This window comes from Hyalella azteca, unplaced genomic scaffold (assembly GCF_000764305.2).
Source record: "Hyalella azteca isolate HAZT.00-mixed unplaced genomic scaffold, Hazt_2.0.2 contig17970, whole genome shotgun sequence".
Lineage (NCBI taxonomy): Eukaryota > Metazoa > Arthropoda > Malacostraca > Amphipoda > Hyalellidae > Hyalella > Hyalella azteca.
Window position 1 is genome coordinate 599,832 of NW_025947730.1, and position 21,249 is coordinate 621,080.

The window sequence follows — 21,249 nt, forward strand, 5'->3', positions numbered from 1 at the left end:
GACTAAAAAGTATGTAATCATAAAACAACAAGGTCAAGATTCTTCATGAATAACGAAAATCAGCGAAAACCAAACCCGAACTTACAGAGGAAGAGTATTTTCATCAGTAACTTCATTTTCAGCCGGACCTAAGAGAATCGAGCAGTATGCTATGAGGTATTAAATGTATGCCAGGTTTAGGCGACAATAGAACCTATGAAGGAATTTCCCCAGAGATTCGAATTGCCAGCATGTAGAGAACTGGCACATAAAGGTCGAGGCAGTCGAGCTCCAGGATCTCTCCACTGAGCTGCCCGCTATGCAGAGGAGACGGTATGAGGCTCGGACCCGGACACAGCTAAGTATCTTGATACACATGTGTACCTCCCAGCGTCTCGACACATATTGTACCTAGAGCGTCTTGACGCACGTCGTACCCCAGACACACATGTGTACTCTCAGTATCTTGACACACATTTGTGCCCTTAGCGTCTTGGTACACATTTGTACCCGACACACATTTGTACCCCCAGCGTCTTGACACACATGTGTACTCTCAGTATCTTCACACACATTTGTGCCCTTAGCGTCTTAGTACACATTTGTACCGTCAGCCGCACAGCACCCACTTGAATGTGGAACAAAGGGCAAGGTCAGGTCGTCTGGCCAAGCATCGGCTCATTGCCCGGTGAAAGATTTTATTTGCATTGATTGTTCATAATGAGCTTACGGGAACGGTTGGAAAGTATAACTGTTAGAAAATATATTAAAGAGAAATATGACTGCGTAATGAAGCCTAAAAAAAATAATCTTACATCCAAAACAGAGCATAGATGATTAATATATTAGCAGGTATACTTTTGTATGAAGCTTTACAATGGTACAATAGACCAAAACAAATTTTTCAGAGTTAATTTATACTTTTTCACGAAACAAATGCATTCAATGCATAACGGAAAATAAATGCATTGAAATTAAAATATCTTTGGTAAGGAATAAGTAAGGTTCATTCCCAATATGGAACCAAAATATTCACAAAAATGTATTCTTACTTCATTACACGATGGCTTACAAAATCATTGAATTCCAACTAGACCTGAAGTGAAACTGGTTAGATGAATTGTATTCCAAGCTTACAGCTGTTTGTATTGAAAGAGTAGTTTTTATATTTTCTGTATTGCACCGATTTTTTCTTGAGAAAAAAACCTCGGACGGCAAACAGTGAAAGAAACATAATAAGATAAAGTACTAAAGGACTGTAAGTGCACAACCATATGAAAGTAATCACGACAACATAACGATGCCAGAGCTGTCGAGTACATGAGAGAATTTGCAGAGGTTCACTCTAGACGAGACAAAACTTGAGAGCACTGCTCTGTAGATACGACGCAGGCCTCAAAGAAGCCTTGTTGTTCCTTAGCTTCCTTGGCGAAAAACTAATGCATCCGCAACACACCCACCGAACTAATGGCCTCAAGCTTATGCTTTGACATGATGCACTAGCACTATCTCCTATAACGATGAAGTCATTTGGCGTTTCGTGAAACTTTAATGGAGAGCGTATGACACTCATGCGCACAGGAACTCTTGCACTCAACCTATTGCCTAATTAAAATCGTAAATACAACTTACGACACATTCTTTCATCGGTGTTCTTGAGTGGAAAAACCAGAAAAGACCATCACCCTTACATATCAAGGTAAAATAGTTCATTTTAAAGCTAACAAATCCTGCTAAAATAATGAGTGGAAAGGCCGGAAAAAACTTTTACACGTAAATCCATGTCATTTTTTTCTATTTAAAGGTAAAGAATACTAATACAAATATAAAGACATCGAGCTTGTTCAATTAACAATTTATTATTTTATGATTACGGCGCTACATAACGGCGCATAACATAAAGTTTATGATCACGGCGCATAACATAAAGGGACCCAAGTGAGTCAGTTTAAGAACTGCACTGCAGTGTCGCTGGCAAGAATTATGTTCTTTGTGGTCTCCTCCGCGCCTTTCTCAACTGTCAAAACTACGGTAACGTGAGAACATCGTAACTGCCTTCATGTGTACGAGGGAAAACTTCAACGTTTTGACTTGATGAACATGCGACCACAAAAATTAAAAAAATAAACAAAATTCAAACTTTGATCATCAAGCAACATAGAAGCCCCTATGGTGTCACCAAAAAATGCGCAATCTAACAATGCCATGGGATAATAAACTCTTGATTATTAACAATTATCTGATGAAAAAATATTTTTTCATCAATTATCTGAGATTATCAGATTCTGTATTACATGACATGCACTTGAGTATTTTTGGTTTGATATAGATAGTTGCACTCATAATCAGATCATGTTTCCAATGCATGTCATGCATCAAAATATTAATGTAGTCAATAAAAACATCGAGACAAAGCACGGCGTCACTGGCGAAAAACATTGCATGAAATATTTCATGAGACACTGACATGAAAATTTCAACAAACGGACCAGTCCGCCATATGCCGTTTGTTGCCTGACAAATCCAATTCTATTTACCATAGAAGCAGTCTAGAGGAGCAAAAGGCTGATGATGGCTTTGCAAACTGTCAATAAAACTACTCAAAATCAAAATTCGTCGCAACAAACACGACAGAGATGACGAATACGTCGGACGTAAAACGGGCTGACTGTTCGAGACACGGCTGTTTCCGAATCGTTGCCCAAGAAACTCTGGCCGCACGTTGATAAGAGGTAAGTATGCCAGGTTTGCTTCAAACAATAATGAATTCGAATGATGATCATATTTCTTAGTCAATATAATGTACAGTAAAAATAAAATCCGTCAATAAGTTATCAGGCATTTTTTGAAATATTCATCTAACAGTTAGACCCTCAAGTATAATGGCTTCCGATTAAGTTTATAAGTCTATAAAGACCAAAAAGAACATCCTTTAATCTCAATAAAAGGAGTCGGTGTCAAATATCATATTGTATTAAAGGCACTATGCTCGCATTGCAACTGAGACAACCAAATCATATAGGCAACATATTCATGAATATCTCTTTTTTCCCAAAGCATCTCTTGCTGTACATTGAAGAAGCAAAGGCAAATAAACCTGACCAGAGAACGTCATTCAAATTATTCGAAAAATATGTCATTTCCATGCTTATGGTTAGATTAACTCATCAAAAGTTTAGCGTTCCAAATCACCTCTCAATTCAGAGCAATTACTGTTCACTAATTTTCGTAGTATTTGGCTACTGCCTAATACACTAACGCTCGATGTCCTTAAGTCCAATAGCAATAAACGCTCTAATTTTCAACGTGGGATGCAAGGAAGCGAAGGAGTTTATCAGGAACCCGAGACTCGGATCTTATTAAGCCATTAAGAACGTGTCGCGAGAGCTTCGTCGCTAAGGTCAGAGTCTGGCGAGGTAACTTGCAGGAAACCAAAGTAATCTCGCTTTTTAATGAGGTACTGAGAAATTGTCAGCAAAGCAATTTGATCTAAGCGAGAAGTTATTTATTAATGCAAAAAGTAGCGCAAACACTGAGGTAACGTTAGGGCACTTAACATAGAATACGTTCAAATATTTATTTTATGGTAAATTTTTCCAATTTTAACTGAAATAACGCAGAATTGTACAAGAGAAGTTACCAAGTCGCATCTAGATACGCATTCCTCCGGCACCAACATCCAATATTGTGCTTTATAAACGGACTAGAAAAAGTACATCCGAACAGCAATGGAGCTGAGAGGTTATAAGAGCGTTTTAATTCGAGCTCTGCGGTCAAGAAATTAACAGATTAGTGCAAATAAAAATATTATTTACTCTAATTCATTTTTGTTTTCAGAGCTCAGGATTTCCTCTTTACGACTAAATTCCATCCGAAATTCCTGGGGTAGCCGAAATACAAATCCAGCAGGCAGTCTTCAATACTACATCTTGTTCATAATTAACCTGAAAAAATTAGCTGCGTTCTGGAAATTAATTTTAGTTCTGTCCTGGAAATGCTTTATTTTCTAGTGAAGCTGGCTTCCTGTCAAACTTTCCTCCTTATAATCCAAAAAAGTATTCCATACCTCGAAACAGCTCAAGCCTTAACTCAACCACACAATTCAGTCGACTCTTCGTCGCATCAACAAAAGATGGCCTAATGAGGGCAAAATTTTAATGATTTAACTAGGATGCTTCTCGTACACTCGGGACACCCAAATGAAACGGATCAACCAAGCTTCGTTGAAGGTAATTGCCTAAATAAAACCCATCAGATTACCGCATAAAAATGATTTACGGTGTATACCGGTACAGTGGACAGGAATGTCTACACGGGCAGTTCCTAGCTGAAATAGAAAGCAATTGATCATACGTCTTGAAGGTGTATACCGGTACAGTGGACAGGAATGTCTACACGGGCAGTTCCTAGCTGAAATAGAAAGCAATTGATCATACGTCTTGAAAAGAGATATCTGTATCAGCTGTATGGTATGAGTTTCTATACAAAACCAAATTAAGTAACGGTTAAATTTTAAATGAATTTATCATACGCGATACATATCATAACTGAGCGTGAGCATAAGGTATTTTCATTATTATTGAGGGAACTGGGAACCGAGCGGCACGTTCTTGCCAGCAAGCAAGGCAATGGGACGCACCGAGAGACCTAATTGTCACCGTCAATGTTCAATGGGGGACGCAAGATGCTGCCTTTAACCACTACATATGCAGAGCCTGATTAGGATGCAGCTCGACACAAATTCGTTGTGGAGCCTTTGTTACTACATTATATGAGCGCTGCTATAAAGGGAGGATGAGACTGTAATTGTTGCAACCATGAGCGGAACGTGGAAACGAGAACTGAGAAGGAGAATTGTACCGAACACATCGAGGAGCAGCCATTAATGGCACGAGATAAACCAGCAACAGGGGGAAGATGAAGGCTCTGAGTATTATTAGTTGGCGAGAATAGTATAGTATAGATTAGTCCTATTAGATGACTATTAGTATTAGACTATGAGTAATGAGAGGAATGTGGAAGAGAAGGCTAAGTAGCATGAGGAACTCAAACGCACTGAGGACCGTTCATGAACGAAAACATGGGAACAACTATTTATTTATTTTTCCATTTATTGTAAAAACGTAAAAACTAGAGAAATGCAGACGCAGACGCATTCAGTATTTCAAGCTGTAAAGAATGAAAACTTTTTAACACAAAGAAATGCGTAGCTCCTCAACAAGTACGTACCTATTGCAGTTATTTAAAATGTGCGAGAACTCTATTAAAAACAGTATATATTTTAAAACAGTCCACGGAAAATGGTGAAGCAATTTGTTGTTTACAGTAACACTATATTCACAGTTTCATCACACTCCCAATTATGTACCGTACCACTAAAAACAAAACGAAATCAAACACTGTTGTTGTAAGACAAAACTATCTCGAAATGTCAAGGATCGACGACTTTCCCCCAGGGTTTTCGTAAGCGAAAACTGGAAAAATGAAAGCAGCGCATGCAAAGTTTTGTCGTGCCGGCCGGCACCCCTCATCAGATGCTCGCTTAATTAACTGGCTCATAAAGCAGCGACGTCTTGAGTGCCCACCCAGATTACATTTATTAAGCACTTGCTCCTGCGCTGGTGAAAAAATTCCCGACTCCTGCCTTTGTATTCAAGAAAAATCGTTGTAAGCAAATGCCCTCAAAGATACTTTGGGGATTGGTGACCAAGCCGAGCTAAGGTTGACGGAGTTTACCGAAGTTGGGGGTAGGTTGTCTAAGTTAGGGGAGGTTGCCTAAGTCGAGGTACCAACAGTCTTAATTAGAGGAGTGGGAGAAGGCTAACGAAGTTGAGGTAGAGTTTCAACGAGGGGAGGTGATAATGCAATTCAGAATAATGGACTTGAAACAATTTCTCGCAGCACGTGGACATAGAAATAAAGGAAAAATTTTAAATACTTTTTTCTAGTCTTCCAGTCCGTGTAAATAGAAATAGATGAAAAATATTTCTAGATATCCTCTCCGTGGAGCTTTTACTGGACAAATTTCTCAAAAATTCTTAAGTTAAATTAGATACAACAAAATAATAACTAGAAGAAAATCCAAATCTAGTGTTATAAAAGTTCATCTGCGTGACTGCCAGTCGTTAAAGAGAGCTCCCAACCCAAAAAATATATACCCCCCTTTAGCGATGCTGAGAGGCAAGCTTGCAGTGAAAGGGAAGTTCCTACAGAACCTGAACAAAAATGGCTGACGTCTTTAACCAGCATTATACATGTATATAGTGGATCAATGAGAATGCGGTCTGATCGTAGAAGTTACTGAAATAATATTATTCATGACAACCATGTGAACATTTGTGGTCGACAAAATTGGATAATTTAGCATCACTCTTCATACAAATCCTCGTAGTAAACTTTCGTTTAAAACTAAAGGGCCCTTTGTCACATTCTTCTCTACAGTCTGAGTGTTAGTAATTACGTAGTTAAAAACTTACTTAATATAATAATAATTAATTATTCGCTTGCTCTAACCGCTTGACAACACTTTGTTTTATTACCAGTACTATGGCTCATTTAAGTTATCAACAATATAACAAACCTTAATAAATTTATGTCCGAACTATAATTAAAACGGTACCACGGTAACAATTCTGCTTCTTGATCAATTAAAAACAAACCTGCTCTCAACAGGATTGAAACTCAGATGCATGATGAAAAGCTAAGTTGAATCTTGAGAAAAAAAATTAGAACAATTTCTAATCACGAACCTTATTTAAGTAAGAGTTGCATTTGATATTCTGCATCAATGATAAATCTTTGAAGAAAGAAATTGACGACAAATTCAAATCAGTAATTTTACTAAGCCAAGTGGAGCGTAGGTGGCCGCGATGGCGCTGTACGAGGCACAGCGTGTGCTGCTTCCAGTGAAAGTGAAGAATGTAAGTATTGGCGAGTCTTTGTTCATTTGTTACGCTGAACAAACGATAAAAACGAACAATTATTATTGGACGACAAACATTTTCGTTACCTACCGATACAAATAAATAAGAGTTTCGTACTCGATATATGAAACACTTCTCCATTCACAAGCACTAAAACTATGAAGCGAAACAACTCATTCCTACAATTTAGCTGATACTTTTCAGGATAGATGGGAACGTAGACACAATGTCGAATTCTTGTCCGCTAAAAAATAAAAAAAATTGTCACGTTTAACGCTCTGTCACGTTTAACGCTCTAGAATCAAATAGTTAAATCAAGCAGCTAAAAATAACATTTTATTTGTAATGCATGCATTCAAGACCTTCACCTCCCAACGCATTTAGCGAGAGAAATTGCAAGGCTGGTATCTCATTTAGCAGGTTTGCCGTCAGCTCGTTGGTATACACAGAGAACGCATAGCAGCTCCTTACAGCTGATGTAATGTTTAGCGCTGAGCTGAAATAGTTGAAGCAAGCCGGCGACAGAGCTATGATGTCTCAGTTATAACGTCGGCTAGAGCATACACATGCGAATTATACCCACGGCTGTCATATATACAATTAGGTGCACATTATTCTACTATGCATGATATATAACATATAGTATGTTCACAAAATATGCGAGGAGTGCGAGCTCCTGGTAAAGCGGAAAAAACGCGAAGCTCAAGCTGTGATTGATGAATGAAACATGGAACGGTAGTACGGAAATATTTCGGTTCTTGAATCTGAGAGAATTAAAAACTTCTTTAGGTACTCTTTTTCTGAAGGCTTCATACTTCGGATCGTCACGACGGAATAAAGGTTGAAGGTATATAGAAATTTCAATTGTCGTCATGCTTCGCTATAACGAGGCTGAGTTATAACCATGATTTATGGCATCAAGATATTTCTTGTTAGCATAACTTAGGTCAATGGCGAACACCTGGAGGCAACGTAAAAAAAAATTCAGCGCTCTTTGATCGAAAGCCACTCCCTTGTGAGTGCAGCTGCAGTCGAAGCAAGGAAACCGTCGCCCAGATTGTCAATCCTTTCACTTGCATGTCGTAAACAAGCCATCACACTGCTCAGCTCTACTTAATGAGGCATTACGGCCACTTCTGGACGCATTAACACAATGCACGATTCGTTGAATATTGAATAAAGTTAGTCTGCATTTATTTTTGTCGCACTCCACACGTAAAGGTTGACATGTGAAGCAGGCTTTACTGCCAAACAGTTCCTTCTTTTAAAAATATAATAAATACATTTGAATAAATCTTACAAAAAAAAAACAGAGTACCCCTTAAGAACCGAATGAACGTAAACTGTTTTTGATCTTACAGCGGAGACGTTGAAGTTGGCGGTAGAATTAAATGAAGCTGCGCGCAGGCAGCAGGAATATAACGGTAGCTCCGACCGCTCGTCGGCCGCTCAGAGCAACACACGCCCGTGTCGGTACGCTAGTGCATCAGGCGAAGCGATGCTCATTGCATCAACTTAACGTTGGGTTCATAATATAAAGTTAAAGTTGTTAAAAAGTGGTGACGTGAAAAAAATAAAGAACTGTAACAACTAACAAAGTAATAACTATATGGGCCTCTGCATATTAAAAATAATTAAAGCTTTATACATTTATTTTTGCAGCGTTTAATGCTCTCCTAAAGCGAGAGCAGATTTTCTTTTAATAAAGGTCCAATAATATTTCAACTCGTGACGATTAGCTTGAATAATATTATATATTATTATTGAAAATGTGGATTTGTATTCGGTGGATTGTTCAGAATTAAAACTCGTAGATCATTGTAACGGTTTCTGAAAGGAATGAACAATTTGAAAACAAATTTGAGGGTAGTCGAAATTATAAACAATACAGAGAACATAATCGCGGTAAACAAACAATAAAATGATCATAACGCAAGTAAATACTAACGTACCAATTTGCTGAACAATCTAGAGCGAGTTCTGGGGCCATACTTTTAAAATTCGCTAAGTGAACGTAAGTACTTACGTTCTATTTTATTGTCTATGATTGCTGGATTTTTTCTTGAAAGGCCGTCAATGATTGGCTGATGAACTTACGATCTCTTAACTTTTTTTAAAGTATAGGCCCTGGTTAGAGAGACTGAGTTTTGCCAAAGCTCGTCGACTCTGGTCCTACCTATAGTAGGTCCAAATCTTATGTGCGCGGGAGAAGTATGCTCCGTGAAAAATTCTTTAAATATATTATACAATACATGTAATAATATTAGCTTGAAGTAAAACAATTAGATAACAAAATTTTAAGATCTTTACGACATTCAATAGCTCAGACCAGATAAGAGGAAATGAAATGGAAAAATACATCAAAATGGCGATGCTGACTATAAAGCTTTTAGATTTGAAGCAGCAATCTCATGATTTTTGGGTCATAAGTCTGATGAAAGTTTAATTACTTAATGAAAAACATTTATTCAGCCCACATGCCTAATTAAGTGAAAATCACTTTGTTCAATTTCCCTTCTACTCCTTGCCAAAAGAACTTAAAAAGTTTATGATCGAAGTGCGTTCAATGGTTCGTTGGAGACCGCGGTTTGTCGAACGCCATCAGAATAATTCTCTCAAATTGCAGGTTAAACTCAACCCTCGAAAATGATGATGATGATGATGATGATGCTAATCGTAATCAACAGAACCTTCACAAAACGTTTCTACGCATTAATTTTATTATACGAGTTAAACTGGAAATTTAGCAGCTATTCCCTTCTAATGTTCTAGCTTGTTCTACTAGTAAGTGCTTCCATTATATGGAAGTGCGACAATTAGATTTGTGATGAAACACTTCCTATTGCCTGAACGAAAGAAATAAGAAAATGCGGAATTTCTTGTTTGGAATTGCGATAAGCAAGAAAATCGCAATTTCAAGAAACCGGAGCAACGTCATCCACATGATCCACGCTTTAGGAGTAGCGTCATTTACGCTTTAGCGGCATGTGCGCAAGTCATGCACATTAACGCGGCAACGATGCATGCGTAAGTCATGAAAGATCGTTCACTTAATTAAGTCAAGACCCGAATTTTAGGAATACAGAAAAAACCGGCTGATTCTCGACACGATTTTTACAAAATCACCAAGCGGAGCGTGGTTATTTTTGAAGCGCGATACGATCAAGGGAAGTTAACGTTTATGCAGATTTGCTTCAAAATTGACATAGGAGGTCAAAATTTTCGCCGCGAAAGGACGCCGCGGCATCCGTTCACATCCTGCGGCTATGAATAAATTAATAGATTAAGACGGGACACTAGCCGTGCTCAGCGCACAAGGAGTCGAGGGGAACGGGTCTCACAATAAATCAAGTACTGCGTATTCTGCCATCGTTGTTTTCCTCATGAATAAATCGTTGTTTTCATAAATAATTATTTATTGTTTTGATAATTGTTTTCCTCATGAATAATCGTTGTTTTCATAAATTGCTTCATGCTATCGTTGTTTTCGTCATAGGAAAAAGCTTTTACGGGGACAGTGAGGTATTGTGTGCTCGGTGCAAGCGTTTTTTAGAAGATATGATCACATTATTGGATAATTTATTAATTTTCCGTAAGCTTGAATAATCATATTTTTCGAAGCAAGTTCTTTTCATCAGTAAAAATACACCAGTACATGTTACCCACTTCACCTTCACTTTTATAAAAAAATTGCCATGTTGTGCAACGATTCGCACAAGCGATATGTCTCAATATGATCTTTTGCAAGAGCAAATCTTTTCTATCGACCTGACCTACCATAAAGACAATAATAAGGAAAATAAATACATATCAATACTATAAAGTAAATGCAGTACGTGCTACTGAGTAGCTATATAAACGCAAAGTTAAAAATATTGGTTACACCTCCAGAGCGGTCACACTTAGATAATGTAATCTGTGGTGACCCGCCATAGTTGAGAGTATCATTAATTATGCATAATACTGCACGAAACTTTGAACAGCCATTAGAGAAATACATATTTTTAAGTTAACAGCAAGGCCTATAAGCCAAGATTTATGGCCTGGTGATCTTAAGTGCTCAAGGCATACAGTCATTTGGACACATCATTAACAAATCGTTTTTCTAGAATACCAAATATGTGAAAAACGCGCCAGCATATATTATTTTATTTTCACACGCATATCCAAAAGTAAGTACACACATAAGCTCACTTTGTACCACGAGGGGGAACGAGGGGGGATGTGAAAAGGCAAGTGTAAGAAGGTTATCCGCACTACTTGTCGGAATAGTACCTTATATACCTGTTGTAAGGCCTAGCCAGTCAAGTTAGAGCACTTTAATTGTCTCTGCGTGTCCTTGTGAGGCTGACTGAGCTATTATAGGCTGCAGTACGCTATTCTCAGGTACGAGTGAATTTGGATCAGTGCTCTTCTTTAAGTGTCTATGAATTATTGTATTTTGGATTATTGAATTATCTTTCTGTATTGCACATTTCGACGTGTATTTATTTGTGTCATTTGTTTGTCTCGGCAGGACAGAGCGAAGTCCCTCTCCTCTCTATAGTTATAGTCTCTCTGTAGTTTAATAGTGTACCTAGTAATGATCGCGATTCTAAACTGTTCTTGAATAAATATAAAAACTTTATATCGATCGATTGAACCCAACATCATCACAGCAAGGATAGGGCGAGTTTAGTTTAACAGAAATAAGTTTGTGGTAAAATATTTTATATATATATAACATATTATTATTATATTTTATCTACTTCGTTGATAATCACGTGGCTGTTCAGTTACAACCATACTAACAGTCACTCCAGCTGAGATAGCTCCTATTTCTTGTCACTTATAATATTCATAGGCAATTGTTTTCATACAAAACGCCATTGCTACCACCTATCTCATTCAGAATCATTTCCATCATCGGCGTATTTCCCTTTCTTGTATGCTTACACGTCCCTTTATCAGAGGATGCGCAGTTTTTCTCACTTCCATCACGAGCAAAAAAACACTCATCTTTCTTCCTTTCAGTCCGCCAGGGTCAACCTACATTTATATTAAACCCATCTGCTGCCACAGTACAATGGGTCCCATTCATGGTTGAACTGATACGATAAAATAGTTCAACCATGGGTCCCATCTAAAAAGGCCACAACACATTCCATCATACGTCTGTATATCACGAATATATTAAAAATTAAGGACATTTATCTATCACATTCCTTGCTTCCAAACCGACTAAAATTCCTCGTTCATTATTTCATTTACATCGTTGGATTTTCCATGATTACAATTATGTTTTCACGTTAATAAAGATCTCTTTACGCTAACCGTTTTGTGCGTTTTTATACCAAATTAAGCAATGTCCACAGCAATACCATTAACTATGACAAAAACATTTTTCCTACAATGCGTTTTAAAGCGCATTTGAAACTTTCAAAAATACAAAAGCGAAACTATAGCATGCAACACATTGAAAGTCTTCTGAGAAAAAGTGCACCAGCGCACCTTTAAAACAACTTAATAATTCGAACGCATTACCACTGCGCAGTGTCCATCGTAACTATTAATACGTGCATCCTAAGCATGCATTGCCGTATAAACGAGGCAATAGAAGCTGTTCATGGGTGAATTATTTGCAAACAATGCAAGGCAAGCGCCATCCCGAGCTGAGGTAGATAGTGTTGAATTCTAGGGGCATGCGGAGGTTGAACAAATCAAAGCCTAGGTCAGAAGATAATATATTTAATTGAAGTTAGTCACAGTACTGCTAAATCACTCAAATTAAACACCTCAAAAGGAGATTTGAGGACGTGTGTTGAATGAGAAAATGAGCGAGACCGAGAATTATTTACAAGATAAACATTAATCGAAGATAATAATTTACAAGATAAACATACGTAATCAACATTCAGTTTAATTGTACTATTTCCTTCCAACAAAATTTATGTTTTTCTTGAGTACTACAAGAATTTTAATCATTGTTTCGCGCAATCAATCAGCGGCTGTACAACAACGTTATAAATTCACCAAGCTCGTGTTGCCTTCACCGTCATGGAGATAATAATTTCATCAAAAGTGAAAGTCAAGTTCTTAGATGAAGAATAAAAAAATTATCAACAATTAGGGAACAAAATTTGAATGATAATTATCATCACACTCACGAATCGTGTATCAAACTTAAGACCAAGGATTTTCGAAATCATCAAGCGAGAGACACGCCCATGCGTCCCGAAAACGTGATCCGGAAACACCTTCACACTGCGGAGGCCACCATGCAACACGGGAAATAGACACAGAGTTGTAAGAAACAAAGCTTAACATCAAAGGAAGAAACGACGCAAAAATGCAAGACAAGGTAACAAAAATGTTAAGAAAACCTCAAGGACGGTCGATTCAACGTCGTCTGCCAGCGGGGGTCACACACACTGTTCCATTCTTCGCCTTCATGAAGGTGACACAAAAAGTGAAACGTTCTCAATGGAGGAAAAAGATAAAAGAAATTGCAGTCGAACGATCACTTTTCCCGATCTTCTCAAGTCTGCAATCAAGCTGTGTTAACTTGTTGACCCCAAATTAATTAATGAATAACCATGTTTTTTGCTCAATCTCGCTAAAAAAATCCTTCAAACCGAATTCAACCGAATTTCTTCCGAGAAAAATTCATCTCAACTCTCATCTGGAATGTAAATTTAAACATAGTTCCATCGGTGTCTTCAGAATATACGACTAGCGGCCACAAAATACCTAATACCTTCTTGCGTAAATTTATTCATTCATTTATTTACAGCAACACCAATTGAGAGGAAATTGAGTGAAATTAATGTCTGCACAAACACTGGAAATTTATTTTTCGTACGCGATAAATTGTCATGAACGAATTCAAGTTAAATATCATGTTCAGCGTGAGACTTAACAAGTAAACGCTGGAATACTTGCTGGTGAACGATTTAAACGAAGCCTGAACCTTTTGACACAGAATGTTATGGGTTCTAATTTTATTACAATTAGATGCCATACAATTTGAACCTAAAAATTCATTAGCACAACTATTAAGATTTTTAAATATTAGACGTTAGAAACGATCAGCGTGCATTTATATGAATGACATTCACACACATCACGGAAATATTTTACAGATAACTCTGATACCATGTACAAATAAAATACCTATAAAAAATCGCAAATATATTTTTGGCCGCCAATGTAAGAAGAGAAGAAATAAATTATCTTAAGAATTGACATTAGCGATGAAGCGATATGAAGACCTCGCCTGAGGTAAAGCGACTCTCTCAACGGTAGTGTTTTCTCCTTTAAGAAAGTCGTTGGTTAGCTGTAATGGCAAACAAAGAGCGGCATCAGTACATATTCGCAAGAAAAACGGCAGGCGCTCTTGAGCGTGCGCAGGAGTGAGATGCCTAGTCCGCTTGAAATGCATTTTCTTGCCTCTCATGCTGGCGGTTAGTTAAATACACTCATAAACATAGTAGGACTTTGTCCAAATTGCAATGCACTTTCTGCTCTTGTGTGGGTCGTCCTGACCCAGTGTAGCCTGGCACATGGGCGTATCAATGCTATGCGTCCGCTCTCTGCTCTATAGTGCTGTGGGTACACAAAAGCGTCAATATTTCACTATACAACCCATTTATTTTCCTGAGTGTTTGTATAGTGCGAATAGTTCGACCCTGATCCCACCTAAACAAATGGCTAATGTTTTTGCAAATTCTTGTATATTCATTATTATAAACATTTATTTATTAGGTGCCTATAATTGGTGAGCCGGAAAGTAACGATGTCAGTTTACTTCATCTCAAAGCAAATAGACAAAATGAAATCAAAATCAAATATATGTACATAAAAACATCCCAGTCATATACACTATTGTAAACCAGTAATGTTTTCTATTATAAACTTAAGCGGCACGGCGATTGAATTTATCGAGACAACGATATGTTAACACTTGATGAAGAGGTAAAGTCTCTAATTTTTTTTTTAAATTCATAGTTACACGCACGATCGAGAAAAAGCTGAAGCCCTTAAATCGACACAAAGCGAGTGGCATATAAATACGAACACAATGGGAATAACTGCTTCAGAAGTAAGTGGAGTTATAACGAATTATATAAAAATTAACCGTTGCATCGAGTTGTTATTGTAAACTATAAGAAAATAAATGCGCTAATCAGATATGATCTATGATAGAAAGAAGCTTTATGTGTTGGTCCTTGGATCCAAGGCAAGCAAGTATACGATTTTAAATGCCAAGCTATATCGAAAAGAAATTTAATATCCGATTCGAAGGATTCTATTTGTATAGAAGAGCACATACGAGAGAATATTATGTTTATTTTCTAATAAATACTTGAGGCTTGGATAGCATTTCATTGAAATCATATGTAAAAATTAGTTTTTTTACAAAAAGTAATGGGTTGCTCATTCACATTTACATAACGACTACGTACTTGTAAATTAATCAATTGAAACAGCTTTTCATAAGCTTGTTTTAAATAAAGTTATTTATTTTCCGCACTCATGTGGAGCTGTGGGAACATGAGCATCGGTGCTTAATTAGGGACAAAAATGAGTAAGTTTGTAAACATTAAATCCTCGAGTAGTTTGATTAACAAACAAAAACCTGGCATTAGGTTTCGCAAGCTTTGGTTAACTGCAAAAAAGTGCTCGAAAGTGCACAATGAACTAATAATTATAATTGTTACTGTTTAATTATGATAATCAAGAACTTAATTTTAAACAGCGATGCTCACACACTAACTGCTGCAAACTTTCTGCAAAATTCCCGAATAACTTCCAGGGTTTAGATTTATTCAAAGTTGATGGGGGTATGGATAAAATCACACCATTCTATCCCTAAAGTTTAAAGCTACAATTTAAATCAAAGAATAGAAAATATTTTGGCATGATGTAAAAAATATTTAATATTTGGCATAATGTGCCGACGTTTTTACGCACGATTAGAACTCGAGTTCTAATATGAAAAGTACTATACACATTTTGCATCACAACACTCATTTTATGAGGCCAAACAGACTCAGTACAACTCCCGGAGAAGTCACTACATCTGGATCAGAAACTTCAGTCATCGATCAGTTGTTTACTGTCCCGTCACGGCTGCGGTCCTTGATCATGTCAGGTCAACGACGAATACGAGAATAAGAAAAATAATCAATATTTCACTCATACCAACGCAAATGAATACTTGAATATTTAGCGAAAAATAATAGGGGACTCTGCAAGCATAAATATTGCTAATTCTTCAGATGATTCCAAGAAATTGACTCATTGTATGAGCGCAAAAATGCTGATCAGCTTCGAAATGCGTCCGAAATAGTGAAATGCTACACCGGCAAAGACAGTTATCTTTAATGTAGCACTGTTACGCAACACACTTCTTCTATCTGATAAACGCACCAAGTCAAGCATGAAACATAATCGGGGAAATCTGTCAAATATTTGATACGTAATGACAGAGATAGCACTGGCGTGGTATATGTCAATTAAGTAACTGGCTGAAATTATTATGTTCCGTATAATTACTGCAGCTTACACCAATTACATTCAGGTCGCAATTAATTAGAATCAAAATTTCGCTACCAATTCTACTTATACTATTTTTAATTCTGATTCCACCTGGGTTTCTGCGCTTAATTTATAGGCACATCTCTTTTAAAGCCACCCCATGGAAATTTAGGTTGACACTCCTTATATATGAACTCCTTACCTACTCGCCACCAGGGCAGAAATTCTGCACGCATATAAAATACTTTACAGAGTATTTGGAGTTTTACAGAGTTGTAGCCGAGTAGCTCTGAGAAAAGGAACTATCCAATAGCTCCACTCTCTGACGTCTGAGTATCGCTGCAAAGGCCATGTAATCAGACAGAGTTGCCAATAAATTTTTACGATTACGATAAGTTGAGTAGCAGTCTTCACGTCCAGTCATTTTTCTCCGATGCTAGGAGCTCGACATTTCTAAAACCTTATACCAGTCGCGTGGAAAGCCATACATTTCCACACTGTGCTATTTCAGACTTTACACACGATACTTACACATGTTTCACATTTTTTGAACATTTTCATTTCATACACAAAATTTCATCCGCTGCCACACTTGCGGTCGCATATACATACTTGCTCAAACATCTGCAGCTGCACAGACTTGGTCCAACACCTGTAGCCGCGGAAACTATATATTTAGGACGCAAATTAAACATTTTCACTCCCACTCATATTACATTCGCTCCAACGTTTTCATAGTCACCTAACTTCATATTGCTCTGTTTTCTTGCATCCTTGAACACCTCGAAACGAACTGTAATTACTAATTATATAAACGGATAGGAGTATACAGCTTCAGAAAAAATTTAATTCATGGTAAACGACATGGAAAATGAGCCAAATCATTAATGACTCACGAATTTGACTAAAAATCATACGGAAGAGAAATTAAGTACAACAAAAACATTACAATAGGTGGGTTCGATCATTACTTGCGAAACTTTAGCTACCTTTTACTTTAAAGTCGTGAATCAATTATTGAAACCTAGATAACACACCTCAAATCTATGAGAAAGAATAACTTAAGTGATGAAAGTAGCCAGAAACGATAGAAATACCTGTCACTTCCATGCATATTGTCCTCTTCCAAAGTGTCACGCAAGTATAGGGCCAGAGAGTGAAAATAAGCTGCGCATTGGCATTCTGCTCTTAACAAGCATATTTCTTCTTTTCTTGCGCTCTATCACCCAATAACTCTCGCGCGCAGGTCAAAAGAAAGACATTGGCAGTCTCTATTACGAGCCTCTAAAGCTATACAGGTGATATTTTTTTGGACAGCAGTGGCAGGCCACATCGGGCAGATTCAAGCGACAGCCAGAAGTCGTGAAGCTTCTCATTCTTGCCTCATTGAGAGGCAATAGACGTGATTTTTCCCGCGCTGACTCACAATTGAGTTGAAAGCAACACTTAGAGGCGCATATTTGCCCAAGTGACGCACTCAGGCCAATTGGACAAGCAGCAACCAATGCTGAATATCGTCAAATACAAAAAATAGACCTTTAGGTTTAAATACGTATTGCGATATATAGCAAAATATTCGCAGCTTGTGTAATTAGTATTCGCATGAGTGCTTAAAAGCAACTCTTTATCGATAAAGGCGTTACGTAGCTAAACAACAGGCAAAAGCTCACTATAGTATAGGCTTAAATTTAGGAACTTATACGAACAAGATATGAATAGGCCTTTCTGTGCGTATGGACAGTTCATAAGGTCCTGTATACATAGAATGATAACGTAATACACAGCAAATAATTATCAATAGACGTGTCATAAAAAATGTTTAATAATGCTAATATTCAGTAATTCTTGAATGAAAAATTATTCATATTGCACGAGAATATATTAAGAAGTCTCGTCGAGGAAATTTATAATGAAAAACGCTTGTGGGAACAGGTCACGTATAACGGTTACACATAGAATATCATTGGGTGACTCTTACTTAAATAAACAATGAGAAAGACTCCATTACACTATAAACATTACCGATTAAATCATTTCACTTCTAGAACGAAGGAAATGAATAACTTAACTATGCGTGTCGTATAAACCGAGCATCAAAAAAACGTCGTACTTAATTATATAAGAGACTGCAGCAAAGGACCTAAAGCGAGGAGAAAATTCGTACGGCAAGGACACAACAATTTCAGGAGCTCTTTGGCAGATAACCATCGGTGAGCTGACTCTTTGGACCCGTTGGATAACGACAGCCTAGCTGGAGCCAGCAGCAGCACGGCGGCCTATCGCGATACAATGGTCGTACATTACAGAAACGATCTCAACGATTTAAAAGCCGCCTTCTATGAGCTGAAAAAAACTGAACTAAATCGTTTTGCAAAGGGCAAGGCGGATAACTCGTTACATTTTGACCTTGTACGGACGTAAAGGAAGCAAATGCGGCGATTAAGAAGGAAATAATGCAAAACCGAAATTTTTCTACTGATTAACGTTACTTGATACACCAAATTATGCGTTTCGAATGCATATTTCCATCAATTTAAAGACTTGCATTTATGTATATTTGCATGCATTAAATGAAATCAGAAAAACCATACTATTTCAAACAAAACGAGAGCAGAAAATGCAGGTGCGAATATCCAAAGATTACGAGCAAACAGACGACACTTACCAAGGTCTTTGGGATTAGTGATGCATTGGATGCGTTATTACTCTAAATTTTCATATTTAAAATATCTCGTCTAGTTAATCAAAAAAAATCATAAATTATTTATACGAAAAATTAAAGAAGGACGGTGGCAGTATTCCAGCAGTTTCCAGTAGCACGTCATCTTCAAGGGGTTTACCCATAAGGTTCCGAGTGCTCAACAAGATGTGGCCTCACATACATGATCTTATCAGATGTTAGTTTGGCCCTAACGCTCGCACTCTCCATGTGCTTTGAACTGATTTGAACTGATAAGAATACAATTATTATAAACCTAAAATTAGCTAGATGTGCGCGGCTCCTAAACTTCAAGGTGCGTGTTAAAATGAAAGTGTTTATCTGTTTGGTGCCTTCAATTTATCCACAAAGAAAAAGAATGAAAATATTTTATGTAACTCAAGAAATACCGATTAGAAAATGTAAAATTTAATGTAATGATTAATTTTAATAAAGTTGTTTTTTTCTATGCCTAACATTCCATGTCTACATAACAAATAAAGTAAGCATCTAGGAGTACTGATTTCATAACTTAATAAACTCAATCATTTTATCAAAATCTTCGAATCACTGAAACATTAATATGAAATTACAAAATAAAACTTATGCAATTAAATAATTGTTGAAGGCAAATATACCTGCAGATTGAACATCTAGGCTGCATAATTTGAGGGCGCATTTTTTTTAATTTGTTGCGGTCACGCAGCACCTTGATCGAGGGTTCATGAAATATTCAATCAATGAACGTTGAGGAATGGATGCGTGACGACCCTCACATCGATGATCGACTTGTTTCCACGAACAGCTATGCGCTGCTTCGTGTACCACGCATCAATGATCGACTTGTAGCGCTGCTTCGTGTACCACGCATCGATGATCGACTTGTTTCCACGAACAGCTACATGCGCTGCTTCATGTGCCACGCATCGATGATCGACTTGTGTCCACGAACAGCTATATAGGCACATGCTTCGTGTACCACACATTGATGATCGACTTGTATTCACGAAGATCTTGTCACTGATGCATGTCTCACGCATTGATGATATGCAGCTTTCCATGAAGCGAATTTTCACTGTAAAATAATTACTACAATGTTATCAAAGAGATAAGTTCCGCGTGGTATCAGAGTGAGAGAGTGAGAGTAGACAGCATATAAAAATTGAAAGCTAACTTAGTGAAAAATTATTATCAGAGAAACGTGTCAAGCATCACCTCTTCGTAATGATAAGGGGTATCATCAAGGAGTTCGCTGCACAACATGGCTGCTTCAAAACGGATAATTATTTGTAATGTAATTGGTTTAGAGGGCCATTTCTATTAGAAACTTCATTCTGACAAAGAAGGGGAAATTCACTTAATCGTATTGATCTCTCCATGAATATGCAAAAGATGCGAAATACAATGTAAACATTGAACAGAATTAAAAAAAAATAAAAATTTGAATGGAAAAAGGCATCATACACTTTTTTCTGATGAACTTGACAAACCACGCATAAAATATTTGCAAATGCAATAGCCAATAAGTTCTTTTTACTATTGTATTTTTGTTGTTTTCCATCGAAAATTCCGGTACGGTGTTGTAAGAAGGAAATGACGCAGAAATTCAAATTCTGTAAAGAATTATGCCCGATGCCAGCATTAAATTTCTCAAATGAAACCAAAAGAATAATATTATAAGAACAAGTAAGATCCACGTGAAAATTAGTATCCAAGTGCCGGGTACAACGTTCAGAAACCAAGAGATGTGTGATCGTTGATAAGAACTCGACGCCTGATAACCTATCAGAGATCAAATGCTAGATAAGGTGAGCCGTTGCAGCGAACACGTCAACCGTGTCAGAAGTTTCACAATTAATTTCAAGCTCTTTTAATTTTCGTTATTAATTTCTGAAACATTTAACCAAATCTGAGTGCCTTCGTTAAGGAAATTCTCATGCACAACATATCCAAATTTTAGGGTGAATGTATTGCCTATATGAATTTGCATTATAGAGGGAGTACGGACAAAAGTTCATAATTGTTGTCCATGATCGATTTTTGCATGGTTGGATACGTTTTTTATACTTTTTTGACACGCTAAATGTCTTGCATGCCGGCTCAGAATCACCACTATATTTTTTCCGTAAT

General features: G+C 37.2%; 1 protein-coding gene across 1 annotated transcript in view; it reads right to left on the reverse strand.

Annotated features, from left to right (window-relative positions):
- Positions 1-21,249, reverse strand: part of LOC108667304 (extracellular serine/threonine protein CG31145-like) — an 85,187-nt gene that overhangs the window by 58,777 nt on the left and 5,161 nt on the right. The window lies entirely within an intron of this gene.